This window comes from Anabrus simplex, chromosome 2 (genome assembly GCF_040414725.1).
Source record: "Anabrus simplex isolate iqAnaSimp1 chromosome 2, ASM4041472v1, whole genome shotgun sequence".
NCBI lineage: Eukaryota > Metazoa > Arthropoda > Insecta > Orthoptera > Tettigoniidae > Anabrus > Anabrus simplex.
Window position 1 is genome coordinate 618,344,974 of NC_090266.1, and position 16,984 is coordinate 618,361,957.

The 16,984-nt window shown below is 42.3% G+C and overlaps 1 protein-coding gene across 3 annotated transcripts in view; it reads left to right on the forward strand.

Annotated features, from left to right (window-relative positions):
* The window catches only part of LOC136862965 (trichohyalin-like), a 76,359-nt gene that overhangs the window by 14,190 nt on the left and 45,185 nt on the right, over positions 1-16,984 (forward strand). The gene's annotated exons all lie outside the window — the stretch shown is intronic.

Sequence of the window (16,984 nt, forward strand, 5' to 3'; positions counted from 1 at the left end):
GAGGGATGTATTCTCTATTGCGTGTCTCTGTGGTGGTTGTTGTGTCTGTGTTGTACGTAAATGAAGAGAAGCGTATTAATACAAACACAGACACCCAGTCCCAGAGCCAGAGAAATTAAATATACGATTATTTATTTTTTTTTGCTATTTCCTTTAAGTCGCACCGACACAGATAGGTCTTATGGCGACGATAGTGTAGGAATGGCCTAGGAATTGGAAGGAAGCGGCCGTGACCTTAATTAAGGTACAGCCCCGGCATTTACCTGGTGTGAAAATGGGAAACCACGGAAAACCATCTTCAGGGCTGCCGACAGTGGGGCTCGAACCCACTATCTCCCGATTACTGGATACTGGCCGCACTTAAGCGACTCCAGCTATCGAGCTTATACGAAATTTAAACTCCTCACCTGATCGGTAATCGAAACCGGGCCCCATCGAACCGAAGGCAATACCCTGACCATTCAAGCAAGAAATTATTCGTTTGCATCATATAAATCGTAATGAAAGCCGGGTCTTGGTATAATACTGTATAAACGAATCTAGCTCCTCTCACAAGAGAGGATCACGAGTAGTCGGCGAAAACTGCAACGACATTGTCAGCAACATTAATGCGTGCAAAACGACATGCATTAAGACGTACGTCTCACAACTAACAGCAGATTTGTTTGTGTTCATGATATAGAACACAGTTAAGAACAAACAGACCTGAAATTGTCATAACAAACAAATTAATAGCTTTTCGTTCCCATCACCGATGCAGTGAGTTCGCAGTTGCAATGAACGGTGTTATGCAAGAAGAAAGTGAGACCTCGGATGAAACTATCTGTTTACATACCGACTTAGCTGTTCAGGAGTGAACGCTGGGCGGGCTCAGGATATCTTATTCACAAGTTGGAAATAATAGACATTAAGGTAGCGAGAAAGATTGCTGGTATAAACAGAAGAGAACAATGGCAGGAGGGTACTCGGAATGGTGAAACAAAAGCTTAGTTGGGAATGATGAATGAAGCTGTACGCATAAATTGGCTACAATAATGTGGTTATGTGACGCGAATGGAGGAGGAGAATAATGGGTTCGCTCAAGGAGGTTAAGAGAGTTAAAGGGAGACCAAGACGACAACGCAGAGAGGAGTATTTCACCTCAAAACCTGTCCAAAATTATTTAGGGGTTTCATTTTGCATAATAAGCAATACAAAGTGGTTTAGTGTAATTAGTTAGTACATTGTTCATATATAACATAAGAAATCAGAAAATCAAATACACATTTAGTACTTGTACACACTTGTAATATTGATAAATATTAATATATAATACATGACGAGTTTAGAGATATGAAACAATTATATACAAAGTGTATTTGGAATTCTTTCCGAATTATTTTCGTCTCATTTCACATAACAAATTATCACAAATTATTTATAATCATAAATAATGAACTGCAGGAGTTTTCATAATTTACGAAAATAAGCACACATACTTGTATACAGTATCTTCTTCGAATCGGTCTAGTGCCATTGTGTATAGATAGACAGATAAAGCCTTTATTTTCTGTGGCGAAGTTAGGGCTCTTGGCCCTTTCTTACACTTAACCACACACATATTATTATTCCATATAATGACATTGATTAATTTAAAATACCAAGAACTGCAAATAACACTAATTTTTAAGACAAAAATATGAATATATACACGCAAAGAAGAAAGAAAGAAAAAGTAACTGCCTACATAATACAGGTTTGAAAAAAAAATCAATACACAACGAAAGAAATACAAATGTAAAAAATACTAGTAAGCTTAATAAAAATATTAAATGAAATTTAACTGAATGTATCCTTGCATGACTAGATCTAAGTTAAGTACTGTACTTACTACTAGCTATTTTTAGGCTACTTCTACTTCGTAAATACAATATGGATGTTTTTAATTTAATTTTAATTATCATATTAAACCAATATTTAATTTATTGTGCAATAATCTCATATCATTTTCACACACAATCACTCGTTCCACTCATACAGGTTCTGTACCTTGCTGGAAGCACTTAACGAGGAACTGCTGGTAGGAGGTTTTAAATATACTTTTTGATGCAGCATCCTTGATGTCTTTGGGAAGAGCATTCCACCATCCCGAAGCGGTGATAGTAAATGATCGATGGTATGTGGTTGTTCGGTGGACAGGTATTTCTAGGAGGGACACAGAGCGAGTATCATGGAGATGTAAAGAACCAAGGTGACGAAAATTGCTGGAGAGATAAGCAGGGATGTCTTCCGAAAGTACTTGGTACACAAGAGTATTTGCATGTAGTTTACGCCTGTCGTCTAGTCGTAACCAAGATAATTGTTTATAGTATAAAATATGACTGTAGAAATGTACCTAATCAAACACATCACTATCGGTTTCTTCATTGTTATCCTCTGTTAGAAGCACGTTAAGTGTTTCTGGAAGTAAGAACTCTAAGGCTTCCGATGAAAAGGGTTTGCTTTTATTTTGTCGCCTTTGTCTATTTCTGTTCAGCAATGGTTCTGATGTTAACAAAAGTCTATTCAGTATATATATTTGTTGCACTGAACTCGGGAGAATTTCCTGGACAATTGTAGCCTATATAGGCGAAAATGTCTATTTCTTGCTTCGGCTGCCTCTTCTGAAAGTTGGCCAATGGGCAATATTGCATGTTCTATTACTGTTGCAGCGTGTCTCAGAATTTTATGTACTGTGGGTGTCATTGGGTGCCACCCATATAATTTTACATACAGTTTTGCGGTTTCTTCTGAGTAATTCGCGAATTTTTTACATCAATTCTGTATCCACACGACAAAGTCGCCAAAATAACCTTAAATTTCCTTATGAGATTTATATCTATTCCTGTGATTCTGGAAGCGGTATCAGGATCGGCAAAGAATCTCCTTGAGGTGTTTCCATCATTACTGTTGCCAAATCCTACTTTAGGAACATCAACCAAGAGACCCATTTCTTCTTTCAAACCAGCTTGAATACGTTTCTTTGTGTCTGTTATAACTGCTTTGTCTCCATCCGTTCTTGCTTGCCACTTTTGAATAGGGATTTTGTAAGACAAATGTAGGAGTGACTCAAAAAATCGTATCCTTGCGTGAAGAATTGATAGTCCAAATTTGAGAGTTTCCAGATTTTCAGTGCGTTGTTCCTTCGTTAAACTATTAAAACTTTGGAGGTGTCTCCACATATACAGAACCTCATAGTGGAAGATGTACTTGTCACAGCACTGCATACTTTTCGTCTACCATGGTGGGCACTAGCGTATATTTTATGTGAAGTAAAACACCACCTGCTGGAGGTATTTTGGTCTTCCTCAGATTTCTTACTTTGTTTTCTATATAACTTACTTCTTCGTTTGTAATAACACTTGTTTCGTGAATAAAACGAATATGTATTGGTCCGCAATGTCTCGTTGATGACGGCACTGGGTTTTGCCATGTAGTCTTTCTCTGGTGTCCTGTGTTACATACCAGTCGCAAGGGCACAAATGAACTTTGAAAGATATTTGCGTCACTATCCGCACAATTCTGGAACACTTGTTTAAATTGTTGCTGTTGTGATCCATCGCAACTCCATTTGGACAAGAGTTCAAGATTATGTTTTCCTTCCTCATTTAAATTTATACTTTCCAGAACATTCTTCAGGTATTCGCATAAACGTTAAGACGTGTGATCCAGGAGCTCCTGAAGATTGATTTCCGCACAGGTTTCGGTCACTGTCATGGACTCTTCTCGCGGGTAACAAGCTTTCTTTGCTTCTTTCACAAGTGAATAACATGGAAATATATCTTTACTAGAAGCGTGAATAGTCTCTTATTGTTTTTTCGTCATGTCAGCTTCTATAGAAATTGCTAATGCTGTTGTTGGAGTGTGTGTTTGGATGGCATTTCTGGAAGTAGACGTAAGGATTTTTCTGTACCTTGTAGCTCTTGTTGGTGATGCGGTCATGTCTTTCATAATTTTGGAAGCATCAGTATTTCCCGCTGCACGCTGACTCATCTGTGCTGCATATGTCAACTGATCATGAGGTATCTGCTCCCTTAAGTCCTTTGTTTTTCGGCGTTTGCTGCTCTCACTGGGCACTTCAAATTCCTTCTATGGTCGACCTGGTTTTTGTGACTTCCATGTAGGTAGTTTAACGCTCGATTTCAGCCATTGTTCATTTTTCTTCAGAAACCGTTCTTCCTTATTACTGACAGCTCAAAGTGAAACTTGAATAATTTTAAAGCCTGTCTAGGGAACCCTTCGCACTTTCTGGACAGTTAGTCATTTCTATAAGCGTACATTCTAAAAATGAAAACTTTTCGTCCATCTTCCGATTTGGATACTGCTTCAAAATGTCGTAAAGTGATTTTCTGGACATCTCCAGAGCCGGCCCTGGAAATAATAAAGCGGAATATGAATGATAATCTATATATATGATGGATAAATTAAACCTATACGTTTATTTTACTGGCCTATGCACCTCAGCTTCCTTCGCCCCACTTTACTGCGAAATCACATTAATAGACAAGGCGTGCATATGCGGGACATTTTTCTTCTTGAATCTTTCCAGCAAACGCTAAAGTTTATAATCATCATCATCATCATCTGTTTACCCTCCAGGTTCGGTTTTTCCCTCGGACTCAGCGAGGGATCCCACCTCTACCGCCAGGGCAGTGTCCTGGAGCTTCAGACTCTTGGTCGGGGGATACAACTGGGGAGAATGACCAGTACCTCGCCCAGGCGGCCTCACCTGCTATGCTGAACAGGGGCCTTGTGGAGGGATGGGAAGATCGGATGGGATAGGCAAGGAAGAGGGAAGGAAGCGGCCGTGGCCTTATGTTAGGTACCATCCCGGCATTCGCCTGGAGGAGAAGTGGGAAACCACGGAAAACCACTTCCAGGATGGCTGAGGTGGGAATCGAACCCACCTCTACTCAGTTGACCTCCCGAGGCTGAGTGGACCCTGTTCCAGCCCTCATACCACTTTTCAAATTTCGTGGCAGAGCCGGGAATCGAACCCGGGCCTCCGGGGGTGGCAGCTAATCACGCTAACCACTACACCACAGAGGCGGGCAAAGTTTATAATACCACAAGAATTATAGATGAACTCGGCTGAACTCGCACTCAAAAGTACTGCAATAGGTTGAATTTATCAAACTTTGAGTCGGTTTGTACACCTTGTTTCCTTATGCGCCCGTAATCGATAGGAAACATTAAAATACATATTATTTACATGTTAAAATTAAGTGCATACCTTCTATATCCTCATCCATAGCACTCGTTATAAAATACTTCTAATCACAATCTCAGAACAAGAAAGTAGTTTATACTGTTCGTCACATTAGCAAGAGCGGACACGAGCATATCAGATGATGACTCACTTCCGACTGCATGTGTGGCAAGATCTTTGGCGTGGGGTTACTACAACTACTGATACGTGACGTAATATTTATTGACCTTCAAGGGGATATAATTTGTTCCGGTACCTGACCAAGTTCATTTTTTCGACTTTTGGCCAGCTTTTTGCGTTATATTCTCCTCTGTGCGACGGTTACATTCAGTTTTAAATGATTTTATGATAAATAATGTGGAGCTAAACGAGAACACAAAGTCAATTGGAAATAAAGGATTGTGAAGGCACTTAGCTTGTTGACTGAACGCTGATAGGCATAACAGTCTATAATGAAATGTGTATGTATATTTTTACGTTGCACGGACACAGACGAGTCTTATGGCCACGATGAGAGAGAACAAGGCTAGGAATGCGACGGAAGCGACCATCACCTTAATTAAGGTAGATCCCCTGCGTTTACCTGGCGTGAAAATGAGAAACCACGCAAAACCCTCGTTAGGGTTGCCAACGATCCGGTTCGAGCCCACCATCTCCCGAAAGCAAGCTCGTAACGTATGTATGTATGTATGTATGTATGTATGTATGTATGTATGTATGTATGTATGTATGTATGTATGTATGTCAGTTAACCCCTCGAGAGCCAACAGACCTTCCAAATTCCCCTGCAGATAATGTAGAGCTATTTTAATTGAATATGCAGATCCTTCTTTAGTGTATCTGCCTGTTCTTTTTTATTTTGTTGCTAAATATTTATTTATTAATCCTTTGAATATTTCTCAAATATATTAAAAAAATATAATTTGTTTTTATATCTTTTCAGCGCAATATATATATTTAACATATTCTATTAGATTTCTTCCTAGCTCCTAAAGGCACAGTTAAAAGACTCTCTGGCTCATAATATGACAGGAATATTAAAAACAGTACCACGGAAAAATCGTATTCAGTATTTTAAAGATTAAAACTAAACCAAACCCCATGGCGCAAGAGCCCCGAAGGGCCATGGCCTACCAAGCGACCACTGTTGAGCCAGAAGGTCTGCAGATTACGAGGTGTCTTGTGGTCGGCACGACGAATCCTCTCAGCCATTATTCTTGGCTTTCTAGGTCGGGGCCGTGATCTCATAGTCAGATAGCTCCTCTGTTGTAATCACGTAGGCTGAGTGAACCTCGAGACAGCCCTTAGATCCAGGAAAAATCGCTAACCTGACCGGGAATCGAACCCGGAGCCTTGGCATAAGAGGCAGGCTTGCTAGCCCTACATTGCGGGGCCTGCGTTGTAAAGGTTAAAACAAAGTAGATTCGTGTTTTCAGAGTCCGAACCAAATGATAACTTCCAATTCAATTTAGTGACGGATTACAAGTGCATCTGACTAAAACCATAGGAATATACACCATAGAAATGAAAATGAGTGTGATTAGCTGCTACTCCCGGGGAGTCGGGTTCGATTCCCAGCTCTTCCACGAAATTTGAAAAGTGGTCCGAGGGCTGGAACGGGGTTCACTCGGCCTCGGGAGGTCAACTGAATAGAGGGGGTTTCGATTCCCTCCTCAGCCATCCTCGAAGTGGTTTTTCGTGGTTTCCCACTTCTTTTTCAGACAAATGCCGGGATGGTACTTAACTTAAGGCTACGGCCGTTTCATTCCCTCTTCCTTGTCTATTCCTTCTAAGATTCCCATTCCCCCACAAGGCCCCTGTTCAGCATAGCAGGTGAGGCCGCCTGGGCGAGGTACTGGTCCTTCTCTCCAGTTGTATCCCCTGACCCAAAGTCTCAAGCTACAGGACACTGCCCTTCAGGCGGTAGAAGTAAGGTCCCTCGCTGAGGCCGAGGGAAAGCCATTCCTGGAGGGTAAACAGATGAAGAAGAAGATTTTCGGATATTAGGTGTTTTAGGAAAGATATTCATTCTTCCGATTTGCTAGTATAAAAATATACAAGCAGCCATTTTATCTCAAATATATCATCCACCACCGTCCGTCTCGGTGGTGTAGTGGTTTGTGTGATTAGCTGCCATCCCCGGAGGCCCGGGTTTGATTCCAGGCTCTGCCACTAAATTTGAAACGGGATACGAGGATTGGAACGGGTCCACTCAGCTTCTGGAGGTCAAATGAGTAGAGTGGGTTTCGATACGCACCTCATCCATATGCAATATTTAATGAACTAACAAGTACAATTGCATTACATTCCTTCAATGTAGTCACTCGCAAAGTCTATTGCCTTTTGCCAAATGTCAGGACGCCGTTGGGGACAGTTGGCAAGGCGTTCTCTGTTGATGACAGTGACGGCGCTCCTTACTGCGCGGAGTACAGATGCCACATCAGGAAATCGGTGGCCTCGGAGGGGTTCCTTCAACTTCGGAAACAGGTGGAAGTCACAAAGAATCATGTCTGGTGATTACGGAGGGTGTTCCATGTCCTCTCAATGCCACCGTTGCAATAAGAGCTTGACACTGTTTGCGACATGACAACGTGCGTTGTCATGCAGCATGATAGGGCGATCGTCTCGTAATAAACGTAGATGTTCGCGCCGCATAGCCGAATGCAGATGTTACTCTAGAAATCGGCAATAGTAGTCACTGCTGACGGTTTGTCCCTCAAGCACAGCATGCTTAAGATTAACACCCTCATAGTCGTGTACCACAAACAGCATAAGCTTCACCCGACTGCGTTCCTGTCGAAATTTCTGTGGACGTGGCGAACCTGGGTGACGCCATTCATTCGACTGACGCTTTAATTCAGGCTCGTAGGCTCGTGCCTACGTCTCATCAATGGCGAACATACACTGCAGAAATGCGTCTCCTTCGTTGCGGTATCTGTCCAGGTGGATGCCAACCAGTGCATACCGGTGCCGTTTCTGTACGTCGGTGAGATGATGTGGAACTCAACGGGATGCTATTTTCCTCATAATAAGTCTTTTCGTCAGCATAGGCCATACCATTTGATGACTGAGACCAACCTGTATGGATAATTCTCGGACTGTCCGTCGATGGTCTACAGAAACGAGACCATTCACGATGTCAATCTGATCTTGAGGAATGGACGGCCGACCTGTGCGGTGCAAATCCACAGTCTCATTCCGACCCGTACGAAACGTCTTGACCAATCGTGCAACCTTTCTATGCGGTAATGCGTTCTTGCCGCAGGCTTCACGTTTTTCCTGCAACATTCTGATGCATTTTTGGATTTTTGGCACGGGCAACTCGATTTCAATCCACGAATGCTGATCAACTTTTGAAAACGTGCTTTAGAGCGGTGAAATCGACACTCTTCACTTCAACGCCACACAGCAACAACACTCCCACCTGGATGCCCGTCAGATGCACACTACATATCGACAAAAGCGCCACTTGACCGCTCCCTTGTTCTATTTGCACATAACCGATCTCCTACGAGTGTCTTGACTACGTTGCTACTAGGCCCTACTTTATTTACATCCCTTGTATCCTCCCCTGATCAACTCGCTCAAAAGAGGCAAAAACTTCAGATCATTCAGCAGCTGCTGAAGAAGTACAAGTATGTGATGTAATAATTGTTCACGTGGGAGAACGATTTTCATTCAGTTCTCACTTACTGGCTTCTAGTCTGGTCGGTGAGCGTGTGTTTGGAATCCATTCAGTGGCACATATGTATCCCTGCTGAAGACTGAACCAGAAGTCTTGTATACAAGAAATGATTTTCAGAAAGCTGATGGAGCCGTTTCCATGTTGCGGTTTCTGCTTGACAATGAACTAGACATGGACAAATTTCCACAAGTATGTGGATTACTTCGAATTGTTGTCACAGCCCAAATGATGACAGCGCAGCCGGAGAGGTCTTTTTATACGTTGAAACGAATTAAAGCATTTCTGAGGAACACTATGGTTGGAGAACGACTATGAGCGCGGGCTATGGTTGCTATTGAGAAATGATTTGCCAGCAACATCAGTGACTTCAATCGTAAACTGATTGAGAAATGTGCACGTTTGAAGGATGGACGGATTGCGTTCCTGTACAAATAATGTAAATTTACGTGAGTTCCTAACCTAAATGCTATTATTTAAATAAGCATGATCTAGTGTTTTGGTTGTATTGCATGCTTCATTGCTTGGAGTAGTACTGTCTATAATTTCCAAAGTAAGATGCACTAACATGTGATACAGCAGAATCCTGATTATCCGAGATAATGTAGATACTCTTGCGAACATTTTGGAAACAATTGAGGAGTGTCTGTTCAAAGGGCGCTATTTTCGCCATAAGAAAGTTGAGGAAAGACGCAAGGAAAACTATAATAAAAGGCTCATGGAACGTACTCATGATCGGGTATGGTACTACGTTTAGGGAATTACATCTTCCTTGAATGGACTGTTCGTGGCATTCGATAATATCCATCTACTTTGAACAGACACTCCTCAATTACGCACAGAATTTAAAAATTGACCGGTAAATGTGGTACACATTATTTCTATGCTTCTCGTCATACCTAAGTGAACTTCGTGCTATTTAAAAACCAAGGATGATACTCGCATCCTTTAATGTTCGCAGTGTAGTAAAGTTGCCGTGAATTTTAGTTTTGTTGCACACAATTGATTAATGTCTCGTATGCTGGGCTGAATGACTCAGACGGTTGAGGCGCTGGCCTTCTGACCCCAAGGTGGCAGGTTCGATCCTGGCACAGTCCAATGGTATTTGAAGGTGCTCAAGTGCGTCAGCCTCGTGTCGGAAGATTTACTGGCACGTAAAAGAACTCCTGCGGGACTAAATTCCGGAACCTCGGCGTCTCCGAAAACCGATAAAGTAATTAGTGGGACGTAAAGCCAATGATATTATTATTATTTTTTATTATTGGTCTCGCATAAAAATGATAAAATTGATTATAAGGGTTCTACTATATTATGAGTTTAAAAGGAACCGTATAAGGAACTTTTAGTGAAATTATTTAAGTACCTACGTTAATATTTTACTGATTTGAGACTGAACAGAAATTATGTTGTGAACCCCTGAAAGTTTTGCCAGGAGCCGCCAGTGCTGGACAGTGTTAGACACCATTTCGAGCACACTTTGTATTTTGTTTTTACAATTTGCTTTACGTCGCTCCGACACAGATAGGTCTTATGGCGACGATAGGATAGGAACGGCCTAGGAGTGGGAAGGAAGCGGCCGTGGCCTTAATTAAGATACAGCCCGAGCATTTGCCTCGTGTGAAAATGGAAAACCACAGAACGCCATCTTCAGGGCTGCCGACAGTAAGGTTCTAACCCACTATCTCCCGGATGCAAGTTCGCAGCTGCGCGGTCCAAACCGCACGGCTAACTCGCCCGGTAACTTGTAGTCTGACGGATGATACGTTCACAACAATGAATCACAGGGTATGATATGGCAACGCATTACACGTGCTTTATTGGACATGTCCATGCATTATTTTTCTTCCGTATTTTCTTGGCATGTGATTAGCTGCCACCCCTGGAGGCCCGGGTTCTATTCCCGGCTCTGCCACGAAATTTGAAAAGTGGTACGAGGGTTTGAACGGGGTTCACTCAGCCTCGGGAGGTCAACTGAGTAGAGGCATGTTCGATTCCCACCTCAGCCATCCTGGAAGTGGTTTTCCGTGGTTTCCCACTTCTCCTCCAGGCAAATGCCGGGATGGTACCTAACTTAAGGCTACGGCCAGTTCCTTTCCTTCTTCCTTGTCTGTTCCGTCCAATCTTCCAATCCCCCCGCAAGGCCCCTGTTCATCATAGAAGGTGAGGCCACCTGGGCGAGTACTGGTCATCCTCCCCAGTTATATCCCCCGAGCCAGAGTCTGAAGCTCCAGGACACTGACCTTGAGACGGTAGAGGTGGGATCCCTCGCTGAGTTCGAGGAGAAACTGAGCCTGGAGGGTAAACTGATGAAGAAGAAGAAGACGTTCTTGGCAAGGTTTGGATTAGGTTGCATGTTGATACAACCGCTGGTTTTCCACGCAGAGATAGTTGAATAGGGGGAGTTTAATTATAACCACCCGGAGTTATTTAATGTACAGTAATATAATAAATTTCACGATTTTACTTCCTTTGTATGCAATTATTCATCTATAATCTGGGTTTATTTCAGTTAAGGTTATTTTCAGCCGCACTAATTTATGTTCCTTAGTCAAGCAGGATCTGTGCCCGTTAGCACTTTTGAACGTAAAAGGCAAAGGACATTGTCTCCTCAGGGATCGCAGAAAATCTGTTCTTTCCATTCACCATGAAGTTATAACGTTTTGGCGCTGAATTTGTTGATTTTGGATATGTTACGACGGCTTGCCGACTGGAACCGCGTCGCTGCCCGCCACTGACCTTTTCTTGGCGTGTGTGTGTGTGTGGTTTACTATACAAAAGAATGAACACTGAACCCCACCCCTTCCCGCAGTGCCAACGCTCGTAGTCTTCAAAGTATGAAAGGCAACCATAGAGCCAACTGGCTTCTACTTAAACCAGGTTCGTCATCGCGATGCTTAAAATCTTTACCACTTCTATAGAATCCTGTGTTTGTTAACTCTGCTTCATTCCAGAAGTCTCTTTGCACCTACTATGTTGGGCACGTAATTGTGTGCAGAAACTTGACAGTACGTTTTTCTTCATTCTCGATGAGAACCACAAACATAGCTCTGCATTGTTGCCATTGATGCTTTCACGGCCTGTACTTATAGACATGATACTGTATAGGCTTTTGGGCTTATGCCGTGTCAAGGAAATAAGGTTAAATTTTTTACGTTTCGCAGAGAACTGTGCTCTGCGTCCTCAGAAGAAATCTCGACTGTCTACGAGAAAGGCTTCTTAAACAATGACTCTTTGAATTTAGACGCCGTGTTTCCAGAAGACTGCATGATATGGCAAAGCATTGAATGTGCCTCATTGGCCTTGTTTATGCATTTTTTTCTTCCGTATGTCCTTGGTAATATTTGGATTAAGTTTCATATTCATGTAACCGCTAGTTTTCCGCACAGAGGTAGTTAATTGATGATGAGCGACTTTTTGCATATCTCTCGCCTCAACCCTAGACAATCTCAGTCCAGTTAGGAACTGGTCGAGAGGCAACTGTTGAATGAATGAATGAATGAATGAATGAATGAATGAATGTCCTGCTGCTACAAGTATGGAAGAACAGTAGTTATGTTAGTTGAGGGAAGGACAGAGACACATCGTCTTAATTGCAAACTGCATTTTAGTTTCAGATCTGTCTGGCACCATGGCCAAATGATTAGTGCTGGCCTTTGGTCACAGGGGTCCAGGGTTCGATTCTCGGCAGGGTCGAGAATATTAATCATAATTGGTTAATTGACCTGATACGGGGACTGGTTGTATGTGTCGTTTTGGTCATCAGTTCATCCTACGGGCGTCAAATTAAAAACGACCTACACCTGGAGAGCCGAAGTTCTCAGGCACCTCCCGGCACTAAAAGTCATACGCCATTTCAGTTCATTGCAGATCTGAAGCAATTAGATTCACCGGCGTCATTAGCTGTTGACTATTGACAGGGACATCCTAAATGTCACATGCAAAAATATTTTTAATTGTATAGTATGTATATGTAAAAGAACAATTAAGGAACTCTCGTACGGTAACGTACGAGCTGGAAAAGCTATTATTCGTAACATACAAGTACACTTTATGGCGATACCATACCAATTTTACAAACTCGACTCTTCTAGCTGAGAATATAATAAAATATATTAATTTTTAACAGCATAAACATGATAAATTTACACACGGAATTAGGATCCCCCTCTCACATCAGCCGGTATTAATCGAAGTTTCCTAAACGCATTTGGTAATGGACAGTACCGAACCGTGCCTTTTTCTCCCATTCCTCGAAAGAAAAATTATAGTCACTTTTTGTTGTTGCAGAACTGTTTAAGCTCATCATGCCTATAGCGACAAGGAGGTAAGACTCTCTCATGTTGTAAATTTGGATTACTTCTTTCCAGTAATTAAGGATTCTTAGATGGCATTGCAGAGTGGCAAGACGAAGGCATGCTTAGCTGGTCATTGCAAGAAACGTGTTCAGAGATTAATATTAAGAAAGGAGATGATATAGGGTAACTGTAAATCTCTGCATCTGCACTGCTACACTAACTACTGCAGTGAAGAAATGGGTCACTAACAGGGTAAACCAGCGATTATCCCAGGTCATTACGTGTGTTATTACTGTAATTCATTCAGACTATAATAATAATAATAATAATAATAATAATAATAATAATAATAATAATAATAATGTTATTGGCTTTAAGTTCCACTAACTTCATTTTGGGCTTTCGGGGACGCCGAGGTGCCGGAATTTTGCCCCGCTGGAATTCTTTCACGTACCAGTAAATCTACCTACACGAGGCTGACGTATTTGAGCGCCTTCAAATAAGCTACTATCGGACTGAGCCAGGATCGAACCTGCCAAGTTGGGGTCAGAAGGCTAGCGCCTCAACCGTCTGAGCCACTCAGCCCATTATCCAGACTACACTTAGTATTGTGAAATAAATACAACATTAACGTGAGGTATGACACATGAAAATCATTGCGTGAGACATGTCGCACAACCACCCCTCCACCCTCCCCACTCACTCCCACTAACGACGCCGGGTTTAGATTTACAGTTTCGTGTATCATCTCCCTTCTGAATATTAATCCAACACATTTATGGCAATAACCATATAAGCATACCTTCATCAAAAATAAAAATAAAAGTGAATACATGAAGAATATGCATACAAATTTCCTGCTAGAATCCATAGAGACGTGTGGTCCAACCGCAGCTACACTGCCTACACCTGCTAGCGTTCACGTGCCCAATTCTTGTTTCTTAGTTAAAAGCAATTAAAAAACCTTCCAACATTCTTCAATTCTCTATTGAAGATTCTAATCAACATATACTTTCCTATTCATGTGATATAGTAAGGGTCTCTGTACTTTTATAAGTTTTTCTTAGATGTATTCTTTTGCTGCTTCTTCACAAAGTAAACACTTTATACTGGGTCATCCAATTATCTTGAAACCAGAGCGGTGGCTGGGAGTAACTAAGCCGACAGCTGCGCGGGAGGGAGATGAGCCGGCGGGGACTACCGGTTCTGGATTGATCTCGCAACGCAGTTTGTTTCGTGTTTGAGTGAGAGCAACATCTATGTGCAAAGTAAAGCTAGAATAATAATAATAATAATAATAATAATAATAATAATAATAATAATAATAATAATAATAATAATAATAATAATAGTCCTAATTATTCTTTTCCACATCGGGTATTTATTTACGATTCGCCCTCCTCAAAATGGTTTTCTGTAGTTTCCCTCTTCTCTAGGCAAATGCCTGGATGGTACCTAACTTAAGGTCACGGCCGCTCCCTTTCCTCTTGGGTCGATGACCTTAGATGTTTGGCCCGTTTAAACAACAAGCATCATCATCACAAGCCTTCCCTCTTCCTTGCCTGTCCCTTCCAATTTTTTCATTCCTCTACAAGGCCCCTGTTAAGCATAGCAGAAGAGGCCACCTGGGCGAGGTACTGGTCCTCCTCCCCAGTTTATCCCCCGACACAAATTCTCGTGCTCCAGGACATTGCCCTTAAGGCGGTAGAGGTGGGATCCCCCGCTGAGTCCGAGGGAAGAAATGACCCTAGAGGGTAAACAGATTAAGAAAGAAAGAAAGAAAATATCCTTACAGAATCCGCTCGTGCTGTTAGGAGATTATTTCAAGAGAAATTTCCAGGTGTTCGAGGTCCAAGTCGTGGGACGGATCGTAGATTAGTTAACAGATTTCGTGAAACGGAAAACATCAATGATAAAAAGTAAATAAGGCAACGGTACAGTGCTAACAGAAGACAAAAGTGCATTAGAATAAGTCACGTTTGCTTTCGTATTGCCGGCCTCAGCCTCAGCTGCAGTTCTGTGTTAATTAGATAACCCTGTAGTCAGATCATTACTCCACACACACTTGTAATGTGGTAGTAGTTTTACAGCCAGCTTGTTAATCACTGGATCGGGGATGATATTTTCTATGCTCTTCCATACGACCCACACACTATGGTATGAATGTGTACTTGTTGACACGGGCATTGCCATGAGACAATATGATAGGAGAAATCCTTGTAATAATAATGATGTTATTGTTTTACGTCCCACTAACGATTTTTACAGTTTTCGGAGACTCCGAGGTGCCGAAATTTTGTCCCGCAGATGTTCTTTTACGTGCCAGTAAATCTACCGACACGAGGTTGGCGTAGTGTATTTGAACACCTTCACACGAGGCAAGTGCTGGTCCGGTTCCTTGGCTGAATGATCAGCGTCGAGGTCTTCGGTTCAAAGGGTCTTGGGTTCACTTCCCGGTCGAGTCGGGGATTTTTACTACGTGTGGTTAATTCTTCTGACTTGAGGATTGGGTGTGTTGGTTCCAGTACACTCCTCTTCATACATGTAACACACCATACTACCAATCACCACAAAGATCCACATGTGCTACATAGTTCACCCCCGCGACCCCACTAGGATGTGGGAAAAGTGGTGGACAAAGAATGAGAAGAGATATCAAACAAATGCTGGGTTTGTACCTTAATTTTATTTTTTACAATTGGCTTTACGTCGCACCGTCAGAGATATATCATATGGCGACGATGGGACAGGAAAGGGCTAGGAGTGGGAAGGAAGCGGTCGTGCCTATAAGTAAGGTACAAGCCCAGCATTTTTCTGATGTGAAAATGGGGAAGCACGGAAAGCCATCTTCAGGGCTGCCGACAGTGGGGTTCGAACCCAGTATCTCCCGAGTGCAAGCTCACAGCTGCGCGCCCCTAACCCTACAATCAACTTGGTCGTACCTTAATTAAGGCCACGGTCGCTTCTTTCCCCTTTCTTACCCTACAATCGCCAAGAACCTGAGTTAGTGCCACATTAATCCGCTAGCGTAAAAAAGGATAGGAGTGTGTATACTTTTGGCCATATAACTTACTATACCTGTAGTGGCGGCATCTCCATCTAATACTTGAACGGCTTCCATTCATACCCCGTCAAGTGACTCAGAGTTCCTGTTCGTTTTCCACTTGGACCATGCTGATAGTGCTCGCAGGTGTGAGGTGTGAGGAGACTGGACTATTGCCAGAAACGAGGGTCTAGGCTTTCTAATCTCGTGTAGAGTGCGGCCGGTACTTGGCTGAGGATATATCCGAATTTTTACCTTTTGGAATGAGTCCCACAGGCACAAGCGTGCCTGTCCACTTACAGAGGAAAGTGACATTGTTTAAAACCTCGAAAATGTGCTGCCTGCAAGCTTGTATGAGAGCCGAGTAGTGTATTGTCAATCAAAGGGTGCATAGCTATTATTCATTTCAGTAAGTTGGGAGATTTTGGGTGAATGGCCAGCGTAATGGTATTCCGTTCAGAGGGATCGGGTTCGATTCGTGGCTGGGCCGGAGAATTTTGACACCCTTGTTAATCCTTCTGGCTTGGGGAATGACTGTGTTCGTCTTAATAGAAGTTCATTATTTCCCCTCTTATTTCAACTGTAGTATAAAATTAACTTAAAAGTGGGTTTTAACAACATTGACAAAATTACAAATCGAGGCTGTCTGCATGGTCGGTCAAGACCGAAAAGCCAAAAGTTTTTGAACATCTTTGGAGATTATAGTCAACAGTTCCGTGTACTTGCTGCAGATCTGA